The 22101-nt window shown below is 40.8% G+C and overlaps 1 protein-coding gene across 1 annotated transcript in view; it reads left to right on the forward strand.

Moving 5' to 3' along the window:
* The window catches only part of MAPK4 (mitogen-activated protein kinase 4), a 223736-nt gene that overhangs the window by 39761 nt on the left and 161874 nt on the right, over positions 1-22101 (forward strand). The window contains exon 2 of the mRNA XM_027868975.1: positions 16540-16664. The gene's annotated coding sequence lies outside the window, so the exon portion shown is untranslated. The remainder of the gene's footprint in view (positions 1-16539; positions 16665-22101) is intronic.

Below are 22101 nucleotides of genomic sequence, written 5' to 3' on the forward strand. Positions count from 1 at the left end.
AAAAGATGCTGATTGCTCCACCTGCCTCTCAGCAGTGTTGAGGAAAAGCAGTCAGTAAATGGAAGCTACTTTGAAAAGTAATCTAAAAAATAACAATACTTCAGTGGATTTGGGAGCTCAATGTTGGGATTTCCTCCATTGGTGCAGGTATCAAGCCATCCCCACCTTCTGATTCCACAGGGTTTTCAGCAATATTTCTCCATGGAGTCTTCATCGAGGATAATAATGATGGCGATATAGACACCAAATTCAGGCTAATGACAGTTTTGAAGGAAGGATACTTAGCCCAGTGCATGGACTTGCTTTTTAAAAATTGTTTCCTCTCAGGATTATTGCAAAGAAAGGCCATCATATTAATTAGGCTTTTCTTATGTGAAAATATCTTTGGTCTTTCATCTCAGGATCATATGTCCTCCAGAACTGGCTCAATAAAGACAGCTTTGTCAAGAGCAAAGAATGCTGGAGAAACCTGGGCTCAAATTTCAGCTCCAGAACTTACTAGTTATATGATCCTAGACATGACACATGACTGCTCTGAGCCTCACTTTCTTCATCTCTAAAATGGGGATAATTCAGGAGGACCTGAGTTCAAATCTGGCCTCAGACCACACACTTGACACTTACTAGCTGTGTGACCCTGGGCAAGTCACTTAACCCCAATTGCCTAAAAAAAAAACAAACCAAAAAAACAAAAACAAAAAAAAAAATAAAATGGGGATAATAATTCTTGAACTACCTACATCTTAGAGGTGTTGTGGGAAAAGTGTTTTCTAAACCTTAACATGATATAGAAATACACGTTGTTATATGTGGACCTGGCTAGGGTCCACACCTGGTGGGTGAGGAGGAGGGAGGAAGGAGATGACAGATGCAGGTGAAGCTATGATTTCATTGGTGTCCTGGTTCTAATCCAGCGTTCTTTTCATTACCCATGTTGCTTCTCATCAAACCCTTGAATTGCTTATACTTCTCTAGTTGAGAGCATAACAAGTTGATGAATGAGAATACAATTTGTTCATAGCATTTAGAGCTGAAAGAAACCTTTACAATCATCTAGCCCAACCTGTACCCCCATTTCACAGATGAGGAAACTGTGGCCTCAAGCCACAGAGATAGTAAGTAGCAGAGCTGGGATTGAGCCCAGAGTCTCTGACTCCAAATCTTGCAATTACAAAAAATTTTTTTTGGTATATGGAGATTTTAAAGTCTGTGTTAATAACATTTTATTAGCCCTATGTAGCTAAAGTGATGGCCTCATTACCTGTTTGAAAAAGGAGATTTTCAGTGATGTTATTAAAATTGGGAGATGAGTCTGACTGTAGATCTCGTAAAGTTTTCACTTTATCACTTTATCACTTTAGTAAAATACTGAGATGGTTCCTCTCTCCTGACATGGCAGACGTTGGGTGGCTGCCTCTTGAAATCATTAGAAATTCAGCCTCCTCCTTTGTAGCAAGAACAGTTCTAATGACCAGAAAAACCCCAAAGGCCTGGAAGTTAATTAACCAGCTTACCGCCAAATAAGAGTTGAGTGTTTCAGAGTGCAATTAAAAAAGACGGGAAGACTTAAAAGCAAATGCCACTTGTAATGCTTGTAAATCACCCTCTCTGGTCTTTCTCAGAAGAAATGTTGTACGAGGATCTCTCCAGGGACCTACAGGGATTGAGGAAGACTAAAAACAACTCTGGGAGAAGCTCAGGAAGATGCCAATCCGATCCTCACTTGGGAAACAGCATCCCTTTCATTTGTTTCTTTGGTTGGTTGTTTGGGAGTCAGGGGAGAAGTCAGCCCGGAGTGGCAATTCTACCTTATTGGACCTTCATTTCTTTAGGCTTCGGTTTCCTCATCTGTCAAATGAGAAAGAGGGACCAGATGATTGCTAAGGTCCCTCGCACCCCTAAATTCTGTGATCTGATGACTCAAATGTTCTAGTCCAAAAACCTTAGACGCAATAACCATCCACTGAGCACCTGGCTGAAGAAGGAAATGCCACAAATAATGGTCCGGGGGGGTGGGGGGGTGGGAGGGGTAATGGAAATGGGGCAAGGAAGTCTGAACCTTCTGTTACCTCTCTGGGAGCACCATGGACTTTGATTGCCAGAGCTCACTGACAGGATCAATATTGATCCTCTGAGCAAACAAACCCAACATCCAGGAAATTGGAGTTTCCTGCTATGAGCAAATTAATGGGATCTACTCTGTGTATTATTGTTGTTGTTTTTTTTTAATGTCAGCATGCTTGACTAAGACTAGAAACAGGTTTTGATTGCTTTGTTTTTTTCTACAGCAGGAAATACTAACCTAAGGCTCATGAACTTTTTTTTGATAACTATTTCAGTATAATTGGTTTCTTTTGTAATTCCATGTACTTTATTTTATTCCTCTTATGATATTATTCTGATGAGTCTGGCTTCACCAGACTGCTAGAGGGGACCACAACACACAAAAAGTTAACCCGTTATCTAGAGATTCTTTGTCCTGGGAGGTTAGGAATATACCCATTGACCAGATGAGCTGAGGTCTCTGCTTCAGTTCCACCACTCGAATATGGTCTTTTATGGGTCATATTGTTTATGCCTGGATCTCTTTCAAAAATCTTGAATGAGTTGGATGAAATGTAGAAGCCAACAGCTATGATTCTGCCTGTCATCTAGGAACAAGATGGTGGCTGACAAGAGTATAAAAGGGAGGTTTCAAGAATGTGACCCCAGATTAACTTGATATGTTTGCAACTAACTTGATGAAATTATAGGGTACGAACCTTTGTTTGGAGGCATCTGGGGAACAATTCTCCATAGAGGGGAAACCTTGCTGACAGGATTTAGAGAACTCATAGAATCATTGTTATTGTTGGAAGGAACCTTAGAAGCCATAGCCAACTGTTTCACCTCCTTTATTTTATGGAATAGGAAATGAAGATTGTTGTTGTTGTTTGTTCTTTATTCTCAAAGAGGACCGTGACATCAGGAAGGTGATACCATGACTTGCAAGTGAATTGGATTTAAGTGAGGAAGGACTGTGCAGGTCACCAGCTTCACTTTCTCCTCCGCAGCCATCTGGGTCCAGTGGCCACGTATAGATCAGGATGACTGGAGATGGCCCCCATGAATGTAGGAGAAGAGAGGTGACTTGCTCAAGGCTACATAGGTACTAAGTGAGGGAAGTGGGATTTGAATATAAATTAGACCTCTTTCCTAGAATTGTACCATGCATCCTCTTACCGAACCATGTTCTTTTTTTTTTTTTTTTGGTTGTTTGTTTTGGAGGTAGTCAGGGTTAAATGACTTGCTCAGGGTCACACAACCAGTGAGTGTCTGAGACTGCATTTGAACTCAGGCCCTCCTTACTCCAGGGCCAGTGCTCCCTAGCTGCCCCTGAACCACATTCTTACTGGTTCTGAGTGAAGGAGGCTACCTGCAAGAGGAATGGCAATTGAAAGTCAGGAAGGTGGCTTCTTGTCAAAGGAACTTCCCCTTACTTCATAGTCTCTAGAAATAAGATGGACTCCCGGGGTTGTTTCTCTATTCAGGGTTACCTCTTTGCCTTTCCCCTTCCATCTTCCTCCAGAATGCAGTAAGGAGTGCAGGGGAAGGTATTCCCTCCCAAGAGCAGTTCATGATGACTTGTAGCAGAAATACAAGGCAGAGCCAGATGTGTGCATGCCTGTTTGGCCCAAGATTGCTCATGGAAGTATTCATGAACCCCAAACTCACCATCATCACCACACATCTAGACCTGGAAAGGATCTCATAGGTCATCTAGTCCAACCCCTGTATTGTGCACATGAGGAAAATGAAGCCCAAGTGAGTTGCCCCAAGTCACCCAGGTAATAAGCATGAGACAAGAATTTGAACCCAGGTCTTCTGCCTTCAAAGTCAGTGCTCTTTCCACCATAGCTGCCTCCTGTGTGGAGGAGGGGAAAACTTTGAATTCTTTAGGCAGGGTGATCCGGGACTCTAGGCTTCTCACCAGAGAAGGGAGATTTCCTAGGTAACGCTAACTTTGGGAGACCCTGAATTTGAGAGTGTGGGAAGTGGTCCTTGAAGAAGATTTCCGCAGTAGTGTGCTTCATAGAGAAGGAAGAAGACCATTGACCTGGCTCCTGTAGTTGGAGAACTAGAACCGTGCTACAGCAGGGTGTATATGTGGCAGGAGATCTGGACCTCGCCAACACCCCACACTATTGCCATGAGTTCCTGAGTCAATTGGTGGTGAAGGGAAGGTTTGTTCTGTAATTTCAAAGTGTGTTTATCTTCTTGGGTGAGTCTTATGGGTTATTTGAACTCTATGTGTTTTTGTATCTGTTCATGGACTCCTTTGAGTCCTTTTGTGATGTGTACATTTTTTGTGAGGTGAACCAAGTGATCTGATGTGCATTTAGTACTGAGTATCTATTCAAGAGGGCAGCGAGGTGGCACAGTGGATAGAGGGCCAGACCTGGAGTCAGGAAGACTCATCTTCCTTAGTTCTAATCTGGCCTTAGACACTTACTAGCTGAGTGATCTTGGACAAGTCACTTAACTGTTTGCCTCAGCTTCTTGATCTGTAAAATGAGCAGGAGAAGGAAATGGCAAACCACTGCAGTATCATTGCCAAGAAAACCCCAAATGGGGTCATGAAGAGTCAGACATGACTGAAACGACTAAACAATAATAATATTATTGTATTTGTTATATTAAATATGTCTCAATTACATTTGAAACTGGTTTAGGTGCACTTGGCAGTGTTGCTGGCCTCCTGTTGGATATTTCTGGGTCAGACTAAAAGCTATATGAGGTAGCTTCAGGCTCTGAATACTGTGTTCTATGATTCCTTCTCCATTAGCATCCTCTTTCAAAATTCATTGAATGCCCACTTGTTCATAGCGTTGTATCTGTCATTTCAGTTCATCAGATATTTATTAATGCAAGACACTATGGAAGAAAGGGCATAGGCTCTTCTTACAGAGCCCCTAGGTGAGGGGTTAATCAGAATGGGGCACTCCAGTGCACCAGGCAAACTTGCAAAGCAAGGGAAGCCGGCAGAAGAACGATTGCTGATGTGGCCTCTGTATCCTTGTTCACTGTTCTCTCACCTAAAGGGCCTTCCCTCTCATCCCATCCTTTTGACCTGTCTCGTTTCTGCTTTCCTTCAAGGGCCAGCTGAAACTATATTTTTTAATTAATTTATTTTGATTTATCAACAATCACTTCCATAAGCTTTTGAGTTTTAAAATTTTCTTCCCTTCCCCAAGATGGGGATATAGGGTCTACATATACATTCCTATTAAACATATTTTCACATTAGTGATGTTGTAAGGAAGAATTCGAACCAGGAGGAATCACAAGAAAGAGAAAACAAAACAAAACAGAAGAAAAAAGTAGCAAATAGCATGCTTCAATCTGCATTCAAACTCCATAGTTCTTTCTCTGGATGTGAATAGCATTTTCCATCATGAGGCCTTTGGAGATGTCTTAGATCCTTGCATTGCTGAGAAGGGCTAAGTCTATCAAAGTTAGTCATCACATAATGTGGCTGTTACTGTGTATAATGTTCTCCTGGTTCTGTTCGCTTCACTCAGCATCAGTTCATACAAGTCTTTCCAGGTTTTTCTGAAGTCCACTTGCTCAACATTTCTTATAGCACAATAGTATTCCATTACCACAACTTGTTCAGCCATTCCCCAATTGATGAGTATCCTCTCAATTTCCAATTCTTTCTAGCTCTATAGAGCTGCTATAAATATTTTTGTACATGTGGGTCCTTTTCCCATTTGTATGACCTCTTTGGGATACAGACCTAGAAGTGCTATTGGAAACTCTTTGTTTTTCAGGAACCTTTCCTACCGTCACCCTTCAGTGATCCCTCTTTCTAAGTTCTCCATCACTCCTCATTCCTAGGCCATTATTTTGATGTTCAGCATGTGTTGTCTTGTGTTATTTATTTTTTATGGGTACGTTCCACTGAACTAGAAGCTCCTTGAGGCCAGTGACCACAGCTTGTTAACCTGAAGCTGAACTGAGTGGGGTAAGCTCAGTCACTAATGTTGAGTGTTATCTCAAGCAAATCACGGTGCCTCCAGGCCTCAGTTTCTTTACTTAGAAAATGGGGGTAATAAAATTGCTCTTTGTATATTACCAGGTTTTTGAAGGGCTCTAAGAGCACTTCATAAAGGGAAGACATCATTTGAGCTTGGGTTCCCTGAGGATAGGGGCTAGGTCTGTGTAGTTCTCTCTGAATGTATCAATACTGTTGGGAGCAGAAAGGAAAGCAGGCAGACTGGACATACTGGGTCAGGTAGAAGAGATACCACCAGGGGCAATCAGGCATTCCAGGCCCCCAGGCTATCTCCTGTTTGCTGCTGATCTGTTTTTACTGCTCTCTCCCCAAACCTGTTCCAAGTCTGTGACCTTGAACTGTGGTGCCTCCCTTAACCCTTTCCTGATTCTGACCTTTGGCATTCTGGACCCCTAGATTCTTACAGTGAGAAAGAAAAATGGGCAGTAAGAATTCTTCCCATCACTCTTTGGCATATGGTCACCTTCAGTCTCTGCTTGAACACTTCCAGCTGCTGGGAGGTGACAGCCTTATGACTTCCATTCAGAGTAGCCCTTTGCTGGGCTGCTCTGAATTGCTAAATGGTTCTTCCCTACAGAGAAATAAAATTTTATGCTAAAATCTGCTTTCTTGTAATATGTGCTCTCTGGAGCAACACAGTCGACTTATAATGATTTTTATTGTTTAGTCGTGCCCGACTCTTCGTGACCCCCATGAACCATAGCACACCAGGCCCTTCTATCTTCCACTATCGCTCAAAATCTTTCCAAGTTCATATTTGTTGTTTCCACGACACTATCTATCCATCTCCTCCTCTGCCATCCCTTTCCCTTTTGCCTTCAGTCTTTCCCAACAGCAGGGTCTTTTGCAATAAGCCCCATAATAACTAACATTTATGTAACACTTCTGTGCCAGGCACTGTGCTGAGCCCTTTACAATCATTTGATCCTCCCAACAACCCTGGGAGGTTGGTGCTTTTATTATCCTCATTTTACAAATGAGGATACTGAAGCAGAGATAAAGTGACTTGCCCAGTGTCACACAGCTAAGTGTCAGAGGCAAAATTTGAACTTGTCTCCCTGACTTTAGGCCTGATGGTCTACCTATTGAGCCACCTACCTGCCGTTCAAATATTTGAAGAAAGAAATTGTACCTCTCATTAGTTTTCTCTTCCCCAGTCTAAATCCCAACCTGATGGTCCTGACCTTGCATCTTCTTTGCTGGACTAGTAGAAAGAACACTAGATTGGGAGTCAGAGAACCTCAGTGTGAATCCTGGCTCTGTTCCTCAGTTTTCTTATCTGTAGAAGGGGTTGGTGACTAGGTGGTCTCTAAGGTTCCTGCAGCCCTAAGTCCTGTAATTCAATGACTGTGTCTCCTTTCAGGTCTCGATCTTATTACTGTCATCTGGAGGTGGGTTGCAGCAGCCAGACAGAGCACAATTCATAGTCGAAGCAGGGTCAGAAAATTGTTTCAGTCTGAGAACACTAAGGGATGCCATCCACAGAAGGACAGAGCTCACTCCAGTGAGTTTCCCTAGCACAGACCCCAGCCTGATGTTAGCTCTGTCTCTGACACAGCAATTGTCCTTTTCTTCCAGACTGGTGGCTCCAGGGAGTCTGCCAGGATCAAAGCTCCAACTTCCAGAGAAGACTGACAGGCTGAATTCTGTTGAAACTCCTGGGAAGTTCAAGTGTGTGAAGGATAGGGTTCTTTTTTTAAGAGTTATTAAGTGGCACCATTTTTTTCCTACAGAAATAGCTGGGGAGGGGCTGTCCTTGAAGTCATAATAACTTACATTAATATACGACTTTGTTAAGATAGTGTTTTAATGTAGGCTTTCTCATCTGTTGCTCACAATTCCCCTCTGAGACAGCTGACATTCTTCTTATCCCCATTTTATGGAAGAGAAATCTGAAACCCAGAGAAGTTATTAAGTGACTAGTCTAAGGTCACTCAGCTAGTAAGTGATAAAACTTGGATCTGAACCTAGGTCTCCTGAATCAAAGTCCAATTCTGGCTACTTATTTCATGTTGAGACAAGACAATTTTATATTTTTCATTGTAATATGTTACCAATCCAGTGGAGCCAAGGCATGTCTAAAGGACCACATACAAAGTATTGGGAAAGAACTCACCAGGAGCTCCTGGCATAGTGTTAAGCACAATTATTTTTAAGTAGGCACTTAAAATGACTTGTTTGAGTAGAGAAACCTGGGGTCTCATAGCTCCCCTACTGACTAGCTAGCTAGGTTATCTTGGGCAATCACCTTTCAAGGCCTCAGTTTCTCATCTATCAAATAGGGAGAATATCTGTTTGCCTACTTCACCGGGCTATTGTGAGAATTAATAAGTGTGAACTTGCTCTGCAAAAGCATAAAAGCATAAACAGGGGCAGCTAGGTGGTGCAGTGGATAGAGTATCAGCCCTGGAGTCAGGAAGATCTAAGTTCAAATCCAGCCTTACACAATTAACTAGCTGTGTGACCCTGGGCAAGTCACTTAACCCTGTTTACCTCAGGTTCCTCATCTGCAAAATGAGCTGGAGAAGAAAATGGCAAATCACTCTTGTATCTTTGCCAAAAAAAAAAACAAACAAACCCTCAAATGGGATCGCAAAGAATTAGACACAACTGAACAACGATAACAAATGGTATGAATGTGGCCTGCCATATTGGTTATTCTCAGATGCCATCTACTGAAACATCTGGGGCATCTCAATGTTCTAACACCTAGTCTGGTCCTTTAAGCTCCCTTAGAACAAGCTGAATGGGAAGTGACTTCGGTGGTGAGATTTCAGCATCCAAATATTTTTTCCCCACTGCCTGTCACCATCTCTGAAAACCTACCATTAGAGGTTTTGAAGGTCTAAGAGTTTTTAAGTCCCTTATTAAAATGCAGCAACCTCCCAGAAGGAGTTCTACTTTTAGCCTCTATCATAAAATACTACGGTAACTCTTCCCTGACTGGAGAGAGGGATAGAACACCAAAAGTAAACTTTATCTACTTCAAAGTTTTGCACACATAGAGGGTAAGTAGCAGGGATAAAGAAATTATGTCATTATGTTTTATAATTCTATATCTAATGCTCCTTCACTGCAATACTGTTGTTCCCCAATAAAACTTTCTTCCAGGGAACAGAAGCCCCATTATCAGTGTGGAAAATGGGAAGCAGGAACTCTTTCATCAGAGACAGCTGGGCCTGGGGTCAGGAAGACCTGAGTTCAAATTTGACCTTAGATACCTACTAGTTGTATGACCCTGAGCAAGTCAATGAACCTCTGTTTGCATGTCCTCAAATGTAGAAAGGTAATAAAAGTAGTACCTCTCTTCCAGGGCTATGATGAAGATCAAATGAGATAATATTGGCACTTGGCACAGTGCCTGACACATAGTACATGCTATATAAATGCATATTTCCTTTTTTCCTCTTGCTCTAGGAGTGGTTGTTGTTCTGCCTTTTCAGTTGTGTCCAACTCTTTGTGACCCTGTTTGGGGGTCTTCTTGGCAATGATATTGGAATGGTTTGTCATTTCCTTTTCCATTTCACAGATGAGGAAACTGAGGCAAACAGGGTTAAGTGACTTGCCCAGGGTCACACAGCTAGGAAGTGTCTGAGGCCAGATTTGAACTCAGGAAGATGAGTCTTCCTGACTCCAGGCCCAGCAATCCATGCACTATGGTACTGCCTGGTTGACACAGGAAACTAGTTGGCTGTACTTTAATGACCTATATTGTCACTGAGCCAAGCAGGATAAAAGTCTGTAATATCACTAGCAGTTTAAATAGAGCAAAAATAGACTTATTCAGTAAAACCAAGAATACTAGATTGGGAGACAGCTCTTGAATCTTAAGGGATGAATTTTTAAGACGAAAGGAGATTTTTTTTATATAGTAAATAATAAATATATGGCACTTGTTAGCTCTGGAGAGTCTTAGAAGTGAAAAAATTAAGTCAGTTTTTAAGAAGGACTTAAAAAGACAATTGATGGGGGATTGGGGCATAACATACCATGACAGGAAATTCAAGCACATCCAGGGCACTCTCCTAACTTTGAACAGCTAATACATTGGATGATAGAACTGAAATATCTTGACAGGGTCTAAAGGATGGGTCAGATCTAGTAAGATAAAATTTAACAAAGATAAATATAAAGTCTCATACATGACTACACTAAAGTCCTATACTTAACTTCTATAGCATTTATAGATTGAGAGAGTTTGCTAGACAGATTGTGTGAAAAAGATTTGGTGATTTCAGTGTACTGTGAGCTCACTGTGAGTCAACGGTGTGACATGACAGTCAGAAAAGCTGATGGCAATGTAGGCTATATACAAGTGTAACAGTGTCCATACAGAGGGAGGTGATGGTCCCACCCATTGCACTTTGTTCTGTTCAGACCACATCTGAAGTATCACGTTCAATTTCTGTTGCCATATTTTATTTTATTGTTTCTGTCCCTTTAAAAAAAACTTTTATTGATGCCCTTTGTTTTATGCCACAATTATTTGTATTTTTACCTTCCACCCCTTCCTCCAACCCAACCCAAAAGTCAGCCCTATCATGTAATAAGGAAAAAGTTAAATAAAACCAATGAACACAGCACAAGCATGTGACAGTATATACAATATAGTCCTCCACCTCTCTTATGAAAAAGGGAATTATTTCTTTGTCTCTTCTATGGTACCAAGATTGGTCATTACAATTAGTGCCTGGTTTTGTTTTAAAAGTGTTCTTTTTGTTTACTTTGTTGTAGTCATATGTATTCTCCTGATTCTACATACTCTGCTCTGCTTCAGTTCATCTAAGTCTTCCCATATTTCTCTAAATTTCTTGTAAAAATGGTTTCTTATGACGTAGTAATTTTCCATTACATTTAGATACTACATTTTGTTCAGTCTCTTCCCAAATGAAGGGTGTTTTGGGAAGAAATGGATGAAAAATAAAGCAATTAGGGTGATTAGTACACCGGTAACCATGCCACATGAACTAGGGAAGTTCAGACTGGAGAAGAAACAACTTAGTTATTTGGGTGTTTTTTAAAACTATTTTTTCCTACAGAAAACCACATTCACTCCCTCCCAACTCCCTTCAGCCTCCACTGAAAAAGAAAAGCAAAAATCTGTAACAAATATGAGTAGCCAAGCAAAACAAATGCCTGCATTAACAATGTTAAACACACACATGTATGTATATGTATGTATATATACATATGTATATATGTTTCTATGTATGTATATACAGATGTATATGTTTATGTGTATTGTGTATATATACACATATATATACATGCACATCTATACATATACATACACACACATATATACATCCACACATACATACATACATACACTCTCATTCTGCATCCTGTGTTCATCATCTTTCTGGTAGGAGGTGGGTGAGCAGCCTGTTTCATGATGAATACTGTGGAATCACGGCTGGATGGCTAGTCATTGAGACAATCAGAGTTCTTAAGTCTTTCAGAGCCCTTTCTTTACAGTACTGTTATTATTGTATAAATTATTCTCCCGGTTCTGTTTACTTCACTCTGCATCACTTCATCAGAATAACTTCTTTGAAGAGCCGTCATGTGGCAGAAAAAGTAGACTTGTTCCCCTTGGCTCCAGAGAGCAGAACTAGGGTTAATGGATAGAAGTGGCAGAGAGGCAGATTTCAGCCTGAAGTAAGGGGAAAAAAAAACAACCTTCCTAACAATTAGCTCAGCCTAAAATTGGAATACACTGATTCAGAAGGAGGGAGTAAATTCCCCTTCCCTGGAGGTCTTCAAGCAGAGACTGGGCAACCAATTTTCTGGGATGTTTTGGGAAATTCTCCAGGGTCAGGTATAATTGGACCAGATGGCCCCTGGGGTCCCTTTTAGCTCTTAGAATTGGTGATTCTGATTTCTCATCTCAAGGAAAATAACAATGCTATTCAATAAACTATCCTTAAGGACCATTGTCGAGAGATAAATCTGATCTCTAGGTCACTCTTCTCCTGCTCTTAAAGTGAGCATTCCACCATACTAGGTCTATATTCTATTAGCCAATAACCTTTCTCATCTTCTATATAGCAAGAGAAGAATTTCAGAAAAATTGCTTTCATTCACTCACCGGTGCTACTGATATTCTTTCACAGAATTCACGGGGGTTAAATCAGGTCACTACTTTTCCACACCAAGGTTGGCCAAGCAAGGGACCAGGATGAATCCAAGACAAGTAGCTTTTCTAGTCTGAACCTTTCATGTCTGCTAGGAAACAAAGGGGGAAAATCAACTACGGTGTCTACAGAAATAATCACAGCTAGACTGGACATAATTATGTCCTCAAGTCCACTTATGGATGACACTTTATTTTCATAGTTCAATGTCCAAAGAGTTTTTGTTTCATTTGAAAATCAGCAAACAAAAACAAAGGAGTTCCTGAAAAAAATGCTAGACCAAATCCAATGGCAACACTAGGTAGTATTTTTTTAAAATTATCTCTGAAGTGTTTTATGCACATTAGGTAATTAATCCTAATTAGGCATTACAGTAGAACCTCACTAATTCTCACCTAACTGATTTGTAAAAGAACAGCTTCTTCTCAGAAAGAAAAAAAAAATCAATCTTACCTCATTTCTTAGCAAAGACTTATTAGCCAAAAGTGGCAATGATATATGTAATCAGTGAAGCCTGGGATTTTCTTTCTAAAGAACTTATGTGAAATGTCTTTCAGGAGATGTGACATTTATAAATACCCCACGTCGTATTTTTTGTCCTTCTTGGGAGCATTAGCCTAAACTATTGAGAGAAAATGTTTGTGAGATATATTTTAGGTTTTGTGGAAATTTATTATAGTCCATCCTTTTGGTTCTAGTTCTCATTTTCTCTCAAGGAGCCTTGGCAGTGTTCCAGAGCCTAAAGCAGTTGGTACGATGTCACTTACAAACAGAAGCATCTGGAGGGCTTCACCATCAATAGGGAATCCCTCTTTGACATGGACCTTATACTGGATCTCCTTTTAGGACAGTGTTACGGCACATGACTTTTTAATGTCTCACTTAATATTTTACAAGGTTGTCTCTGTTTTATATCATTCAAGGAATCCTGACATAATATAATTTTGACATATGCATGAGAGATGCCTTATTACAGGGGAGCCTTAAAGGAGACAGTTCACTCTGTTGAATCAGATGTTTCTTGATAGTCAACAAACAATAAACACTGTGGGATCTTGTATTCTCTGTATCTTTTAGTCATTAGTGTGATGGAAAAGATACAGTCTCCTGTGGAATATTACTTTCAAAATCTTGTTTGTTTCCATCTAATACTATCACCAGTTATGTTTTTCATGTACATCTAGATAATTCACATAAAAATCTTATATACAGTACTAGGAAAGTAAGTTTCTGGGTTGATAATGATTTCTTGGTCACCTTTCTTAGGTCATGATGAAGTTGTATATCATGTGAGATGTATAACAATCAAGCAAACATTTATTAAGTACTTTCTGTGAGCCAGACATTGTGCTAAGCCTCAGTGGAGCTATGTGCTTGCTGTCATAGAGAATGTCTAGTATAGGATCCAAACAGAAGCAGATTATGAGGACCTTCAAATGTTCCTATTTGTTGATGACTAATTACATCAAGCCCTGGAAACTCCTTGACTGTAAAAGCATTGCAAAACCTGCTAAATGAGATCCATGATCACTTAAAAGAATTTGGCCTAACTATCCAAACACATAATACCAAATGGATGAAAAACGCTTCTTGTCCAGATTGTGATATACACTTGAATGGACAAAGCATAAAGCTGGTGCATTAGTATACGTATATATCCATACACATACATACAAATATGTGTTTGTGTATATATACATATATGTATAAATGCACACACATACACATACACATATATATGCAATAGATTGTGGTTGGGTAATGAATAGGACCCAGAATTAAACAGAAGGAAAATGAAATGAAATCTTTTGGGAATTTTTTTTTTTTTTTAGTGAGGCAATTGGGATTAAGTGACTTGCCCAGAATCACACAGTTAGGAAGTATTATGTGTCTGAGGCCAGATTTGAACTCAGGTCCTCCTGACTCCAGGGCTAGTGCTCTATCCACTGCGCCACCTAGCTGCCCCTCTTTTGGGAAATTGTACAGGGTTTTTGATAACTCCAAGTTTCTTTTATGAAAGAGGCCCATCTTTTTTTAAATAAAATTTTATGGACATATTTTACTTTCATATTTTATATCATACCCACTATAACTTTCTCTCCTCCCCTCATGGAGAGCCATCCCTCATAACAGGAGTCAGCAAACTACAGCCCTACGGACCAAATCTGGCAGGCAAAAGTTTGCCAACCCTTGCCTTATAACAAAGAATAAGAAAAGAGAAGAAGAAAAGTTTAGCAGAATTAACTAGCACATCAAAAAAAGTCTGATGATACACAGTGTTCCACACTCTTAGTCACCTACCTCTGAAAGAAGGAAGGAGGTGAAAGGCATATCTTTTTTAACATCATTATTCTTCCAGTGATGCTGTGAGGCTTCAAAGCCATGGCATACCCAAACCTTTGAAGAAGGTGTGAGTCACCAGAGGGTGATGAAGAGATTCATGCTAAATATTAGTTCTCTTTGACTCCAGAAGGCAGAACCAGGAGATATGGATGGTAGTTACAAAAAGGGAAATTTAGACTTGATGTCAGAAAACACTTGCTAATAATTAAAGCTGTCCAGAAATGGAGTATAGGACAGGGTGGCTAGGTGGCATAGTGGATAGAACTCTGGGCCTGGAGTCAGGAAGACCTGAGCTCAAATCTGGCCTCAGATACTTACTAGCCATGTGACCCTGGGCAAGTCACTTAATCCTGTTTACCTCAGTTTCCTCATCTGTAAAATGAACTGGAGAAGAAAATGTCAAACCACTCCAGTATCTTTGCCAAGAAAACACCAAATGAGGTCATGAAGAGTCAGACATAACTGAAAATGTCTGAACAACAACAAAAGTGGAATAGGCTACTGGGAGAAATGATGTGTTCCTTCTCTTTGGAGGACCTTCAACAAAGGCTAGATGACCATTTGTTGGCTATGTTTTAATGAGGATTCCTTTTTCATGTATGGATTGAGTTAAATTGTGAGCTCCTAGAGGGCAGGGGCTGTCTTTTACCTTTCTTTGTATCCCCAGCTCTTATTACAGCATCTGGCACACAGCAGGAATTTAATAAATGCTTATTGACCAACTGATTAGATAGTCACTGAAGTAACTTCTGATTCTCAAGTTATGAATAGTCTACAACAAGCTACAAATGAATCATTGTGCTGGAGGACGTCATTAGAGAAGTATAATCAGAAAAGGAAGTAGACCAGTCATCGAGTGAGGCAATCTAAGAGTAGTGAGGTGGTACAGTGGATAGAGCACAGGCCTCAGAGTCGGGAACATCTGAGTTTGAATCCAGCCTCAGCTGTGTAAACCTGGGCAAGTCACATAACCTCTCTGTGCCTCAGTTTCCTCATTTGTAAAATGGGGATGATAATGTTGTTTGTCCAAAGAGGACCTATGACATCATGTGTGTGAATTGGATTTAAGTGAAGCAGAGTTGAACAAAGTCATCAGCCTCACTCTCGCTTCCCGAGACACGGAAGTCCAGCAGCAGGGTACGAGAGAAGATGCCTGGTGATGTCCCAGGATGCAGTGGATGACATTGGCATCTTCTACGTCTGACCAAGCTCTAAGTGCTCCGCAGCACCTGCTTCAACCGCCTTCATGGCCGTTGAAACAAATTGTTCTCATCCCTCCAGGGGAAGTCTTCACATGCTTGGGGTAGACATCCCACTAACTCAGTGACATGTTTGAGGCCTGTCAGTTAACCTTAACCTGGTTTAGTGCATCTGCAGAGATGGCTGCCGCTTATGCTACAGCAGGGATAATAATAGCACCTATCTCATAGAGTTGTGAGAATCAAGTAAATTAACATATGTAAAGTGCATTGCAAATCTCTGAGCTCTAACATAAATGCCAACTTAAAAAAAATAAAAAGGGAAGTGGCTGGGTGGAGCAGTGGATAGAGCACCGGCCCTGGAGTCAGGAGGACCTGAGTTCAAAACCATCCTCAGACATATAACACTTAATAGCTGTGTGACCTCAGGCAAGTCACTTAACCCCATTGCCTAGTTGGAAAAAAAAAAAAAAGAATAACCTGATGGGATCAGCCAGCTTACCCCTTTGGTATCCACACTATGTTGAGAGCGTAACAGGAATCACTCAATAATATTTGTCAAACATCCACTGTGTGTCAAGCACTATTAGCCTCCAGGGATCTACAGTCAAAAAAGAACACAATCCCTGCTTTTGGTTGAACCCTCAGTAGAGGATATATGAGAGGACATAGACAAGAGTCACCCAGTGTGAAAATACAGGTCATGATCTGTACCATGGGACAGAGTACCCATAGCAGTGAGACCACAGAGCCATCAACTTATCCAGTTAACCGAAGCTATTATTTTCTGTCTTTGTGGCAGTCTGCTGAATCCTCTCGGCTCTCGTCAAGTAACGGGAATGGTGTTTTTCACGTTGGAATACGTTCAGAGAAAATGGTCCTGATCGTTACCAAACACATTATCTCTTAAATTTAATCTCCATCAAGGTAAGCTCTTAAAACTTTTTGTTGTCTGTTCATGTACTAGTCATCTTGAAATGGTAAGGGTCTAATTACTGTGGGTGACGTGGAAGGTGTTTTGTAGGTCTCAGAAAATGGGCTTCACGTGGAACAGTTTAGTGGTAGAACACTTCAGCATTATGACTGGGGCCATAGGAAACACTGAGTTAGGCATGCCGGCAATTTGCCAGTTATGCTTAACATTTTGTTTTCTTTTCTTAGGCCTGGGGTTGGGGGGTGGGGATGTGGATGAGGACTGAGGGAAGGCTAGTCTGCCAGCCTAAATTAATCAAGTTCCACCATGACCTAAGTACCTTCAGCCTCCTCAGGTCACATTTTCTTCTTTTCGCCTTTATCCTGGCATTTAAGGCCCTCCACAATCTGGCTTCTTCCTATCCTGTGAAGGTCTGTCTCCTTGCTGTTCCACACATGCTTTAATCAAATCCCCATGCATTTTGTCATACCTTCCCTACACCTGGGAACCATTTACCCATCCTCTCTATTTAGCCACATTCTCATCCTAGCTTAAAGCCCTCCCTTTTATGAAGGCTGTAGCTGAGAGAGCAGAAACCTGGAAACTAGGAGGCAAAGATTCTGGTCCCAGCTCTTCCTTTGACTACTTATGTGACAAGGTACTTCACCACTCTGGCCTCAGTTTCCCCATCTCTAAAATGAGGAACTTGAATCAGGTGCTCTCTAAGCATCCAGCTCTAAATCCCATGACTTCCTGAGTACCCCAGCTCAAAGTGAGCATTCTTTTTCCTTTTTAGAGCTACATACCATTTGATTATATGTGCTTATTTCCTCTGTCACTCACCACCCACTCTCTCCACATAATAAAAATAATCATGATGGCCATTTATAAGGCACTTTGCAGTTTGATTTGGTATTCAGGATCTACTCTGTTCTAATATCATCATCAGTCTCCACACTTAGGCATCTTCAGTTGAGGGAATTTTCCTTCTTTGCTTATGAATGTGGTCAGATCTCTCCTCTCCTTAAAACAGAATAAAAAAAAATTCTTCCTTTCAGTCTTTTCTCCTTCATGGTCAAACTTCAAGAAAGAGTCATTTACATTTGTGCTTTAAGTCTTCACCACCCATTCTCTTATTATATTATATTATATATTATTATATATTATATTATAGATATATATTATAAAAATAGCATCCACTTATATGGTACTTTTTGATTGATTTCTTATTCAGAACTATTTACTCTTATAAAACACACAGTTCTAACAAGCTTTGTTATCAGATTCCTAGCACAGAGCAGATTGGAAGGAGCAAATGAGAAAAGGAATTTGGAACCTGCTAAAGGATGGTATTCTGACAAAAGCAGAGAGATGGTACAGCCTGACATGGGGCAGAATGAGGCTAGAGAACATAGAAAAATTATGGGAAAAAAAAGACTGCAGAAAATGTGGCAACTTCAAGGAATTCACTGTAGGTGCCAACAGCTCCATATACCTCAATAACCTCTGGGGGCATCCCAGTTGCACATCACCCAGGCCTCATGCTAATTGGTTCCAGCAAAGCAAAACTAGAGTATAACAGGTAGTTAATTCCAAAGAGGGCAATGTTATAACTGGATTGGATGGCCATACTTTGGACTACAAAATTCTGAAATAGGCACAGAGAACACAGATAGCATAACCTTTATACTGCTGGTCCCAACTTCTCTCTCCTTATAGCTTTCCCATTTTCATGCTTGACAGACTCCAGGAGGTGTAGGATTCCTGGGAGAAGACAGTCATCCTTTTTACCAGTCTATTGGCTCAGTAGTTAGAACCTGGGGTTGGAGAAAGGGGTGACTTTGGGAAAGCTCCCACTTGGGTATGTGACTTTGCAGTTTGGAACACTATCCAGACCTATTTGGTAAACCATCTTTATGAGTTACCAGGGGCTTCCCCACACTTTTGTTTTTATTATTCAGTTGTTCAGTGGTGAACAACTGCTCTTGGTGACCCCATTTTGAGGTTTTCTTAGCAAAGATAATGGAATGGTTTGTTATTTCCTTTTTCAGCTCATTTTATAGATGAGGAAACTAAGGGAAACAGGGTTAAGTGAATTGCCCAGGGTCACACAACTAGTAAATGTCTGAAGCTGGATTTGAACTCAGGAATATGAGTCTTCCTGATTTCAAGCCCAGTGCTGTATCCACTGTGGCATCTAATTGCCTCCCCACTCTCATCTAGTAACTCTTTTCTGGTTGGCTGGATGCCCTGATCTCCACCAATCAGAGAGTCAAGGGTTTGGGGGCGGCACAAACTGCTACAATTCAGAAGTAGAGAAGAGTTTCTAGTTACTGGGTGGATTTGGGGAAGGGGTGGGTGTGGGGAGGTGGATAGCACAATTCCTAGCTTCCTTAGAAGCATATCTCAGGGGCCAATCCTGTATGAGACCTTTTCTGAGGTCCCCTTATTTAGCACTCTCAACTTTTTGAAATCATTTTGTATTTATACAAATACCAGTATTGAATAAGATTCTGGAAGTTCCTGTTGTGGAAGGAAACAGTGCTATTAGTTGTTTGCATACAGCTTCTAGCTATGAGGCAGAGGTGATACTCCTCACCTCATTTACCAGGATGGGTTGGGCCTGCCCTGGGGAAGGAGGTAAGCTAAAGGCCTGGGAAGGAAACAGATTGAGAAAGGGTTCTTACTGTAAGGTGACTTAATGTTTCCTGCTTTAGAGACAGGGACTGGCCTATGTCAGCTGATACCATTCAAATGAGTCATGCTAGGCTAGCTCTGATATGGATCATTCATTGTGGATTGAATGAAGTTCTCGGGTGAGTCTGAGTCTGATATGAAGGCAGCATCCCTACTTGTTTCTTGCAGTGGTCTAAGCTGAATATACCTGGGCTCCTTGGCAGGAGGCTGTGACCCAAACTGACAGCAACTCTGTGACTCCATATACTCTATATAGGCAAGATGATCCAAAAGATAAAGTAGGACAAGACTTCTTCCACTAAGACTTCTCCCCCAGCCTCTCTCCACTAGGTGCAAGGGGGCCATCCCCAGTCATCCTGATCTATGTCTTGCCACTGGACCCAGATGGCTCTAGAGGAGAGAGTGAGGCCGGGGACTTTTCACAGCCCTTCCTCACTTAAATCTAATTCACTTGCAAGTCATGAAGTACCAGAACTGAGGACAAACAACAACCACTAAGTACTCTAAGTACTCTCTTCCATTGTTGGACAATTATCTCAAAAAAAAAAAAAGAAAAGAAAAAGAACAACTAAATAAACAAAACTGTAACAATAATCTGGATCATAGAGTCAGGGAGGGAGAATTTGTTCCTTCCTTCTCCTCTAGCTGATTTTATCACAAGATGCAAATGTAGATGACAGTCTGTTAACAGACAAGGCATTATACCAGCAATTCCTTTACTAAGTATGAATACTTGTCTCTCAAATTTGGAACTATTCCCAGAGGGTTATAAAACAGTGCATATCCTTTGACCCAGCAATACTGCTACTAGGTCTTTAACCAAAGAAAATGAAAAAAAAAAAAAAGCAAAAGGACCTATATGTACAAAAATATTTATAGTAGCTCTTTTTGTGGTGGCTAAGAATTGGAAAATGAAGGTATGCTTATCAATTGGCGAATGGCTGAACAAGATGTGGTATGTGGTTGTGATGAAATACTGTTGTGCTCTAAGAAATGCCAAGCAGGATGCTTTCAGAAAAACCTGGAAAGACTTATATGAACTAAGGCAAAATGAAGTGAGCAGAACCAGGAGAATGTTGTACACAATAACAGCAACACTGTACGATGATCAACTGTGAATGACTTAGGTATTCTCAGCAATACAATGATCCAAGACAATTCCAAAGGATTCATAATGAAAAATGCTGAGTACCTCCAGAGAAAGAACTGATGGAGTCTAAATGCAGAGTGAAGCATAATTTATTATACTTTCTTTATTTTTCTTGGTTTTTTTTTAATCTGTGTTTTCTTTCACAACATAACTAATATAGGAATATGTTTTGCATGACTGCACATGTATAAACCTATTTCAAATTGCCTGCCTTCTTGATAAGGGGGCAGGGGAGGGAGGGAGAAAATTTGGTACTCTAATTTAAAAAAAAACTAATGCTAAAATTGTTTTTACATGTAATTAAAAATATTAAATGTTAAACAATAAAAAATATGTCTCTCTGATTGAGAAAGTAGCAATGCCCTCAGAAGAATGAGAATTGGTCAGTGCCCTTAAAGGGCTTTAATATTAAGCCTTGGACAGTGGAGAAGTATTCACACTTACTAAAGAAATCATTGGGAATTAATATATTGTTAATACATTAACATCTCATCTATAGTTACATCCTTTGACTACATCAGTTGAGCTGGAGGAGTTGGGGAGACAAATCTCCCTTCCCTTGCAATATATTTAGAGCTGGATAGGATCTCTGAGATTATCTAGTTCAGCCCCTTCATTTAACAGTTGAGGGAGTTGAGGCCCATGGAGGCAATGTGATATGTCTAAGGTTACATGGGTAGTAAGTGGCAGAACCGAGATTGGAACCCAGACCAGCAGTCCTTGACATGTTTCAACATACCTACAATGCTCTACATTCTTTACAACAAGGCCAGTTTCATTCACTCCGTTCTCTTTTCCATCCCTAAATTAATGATCAGCTTACTTCTGGGCATCCCTAAGTGATTTGCCCAGATTCACACAGCTAGTAAGCGAGGTTAGATTTGAACCCAAGCCTTCCTGACTCCAGATCCATTGCTGTCTCCACTCTGCCACCTAGCTGCCTTTAGTGGTGAGAATTGTGGAAGCCCATGCATTTTCTTTTTTCAGCCCTCAGCTTCCCAGTCTCCTGACTCGTAGATAATAGAAATTGTCTCCCTCTAGAGGAGCTTCTCAGGGAGTTAAGCATCTTCTTACTTTTTGGGCCTTACTTTCTCTTGGTGAGAAAAGCAATACATAAGTAGAGCACCATAGTGGTGGGTTGTTGTGAAAATGAGTTCTAGAGATAAGATCTGGAGCCTTTATCCCTGTGCTAAGAAGGGATCACTGCCTGATTCAACACTCTGTACTGTAGCACCAGAGGCTTGAGGTCCTTCTGTCCCCAGGCAGAGCAGCAGAACAGAATGATACAGGAACAGGAGTGCTGATGCACAATGAACATTCTTTCTGCTCCAGCTCACCGTCACTAACAAGTGCCACTGCTGAAGGACTTTTCCCAGGTCACTTGGAATGGGGTGTTCTAAACTGGGCCAAACAATATAATCACCTACTTAACCCTCAAGCCTTTTTTTTTCCTCCCTCCCATCCTCTTTGCCTATTGCTGTTGTAAAATGTAGCCCAGGAAGCAGGTCAGATATTTTAGACCATTTCTATTGTTTCCTTTGGGGGTGGCAGGCTGGAATGGACCTGTAACTTCTCTCAGTAAATGCAATGCGGGAAGTGAAGAA

Source organism: Vombatus ursinus, unplaced genomic scaffold, assembly GCF_900497805.2.
Source record: "Vombatus ursinus unplaced genomic scaffold, bare-nosed wombat genome assembly UNPS02014791.1, whole genome shotgun sequence".
NCBI lineage: Eukaryota > Metazoa > Chordata > Mammalia > Diprotodontia > Vombatidae > Vombatus > Vombatus ursinus.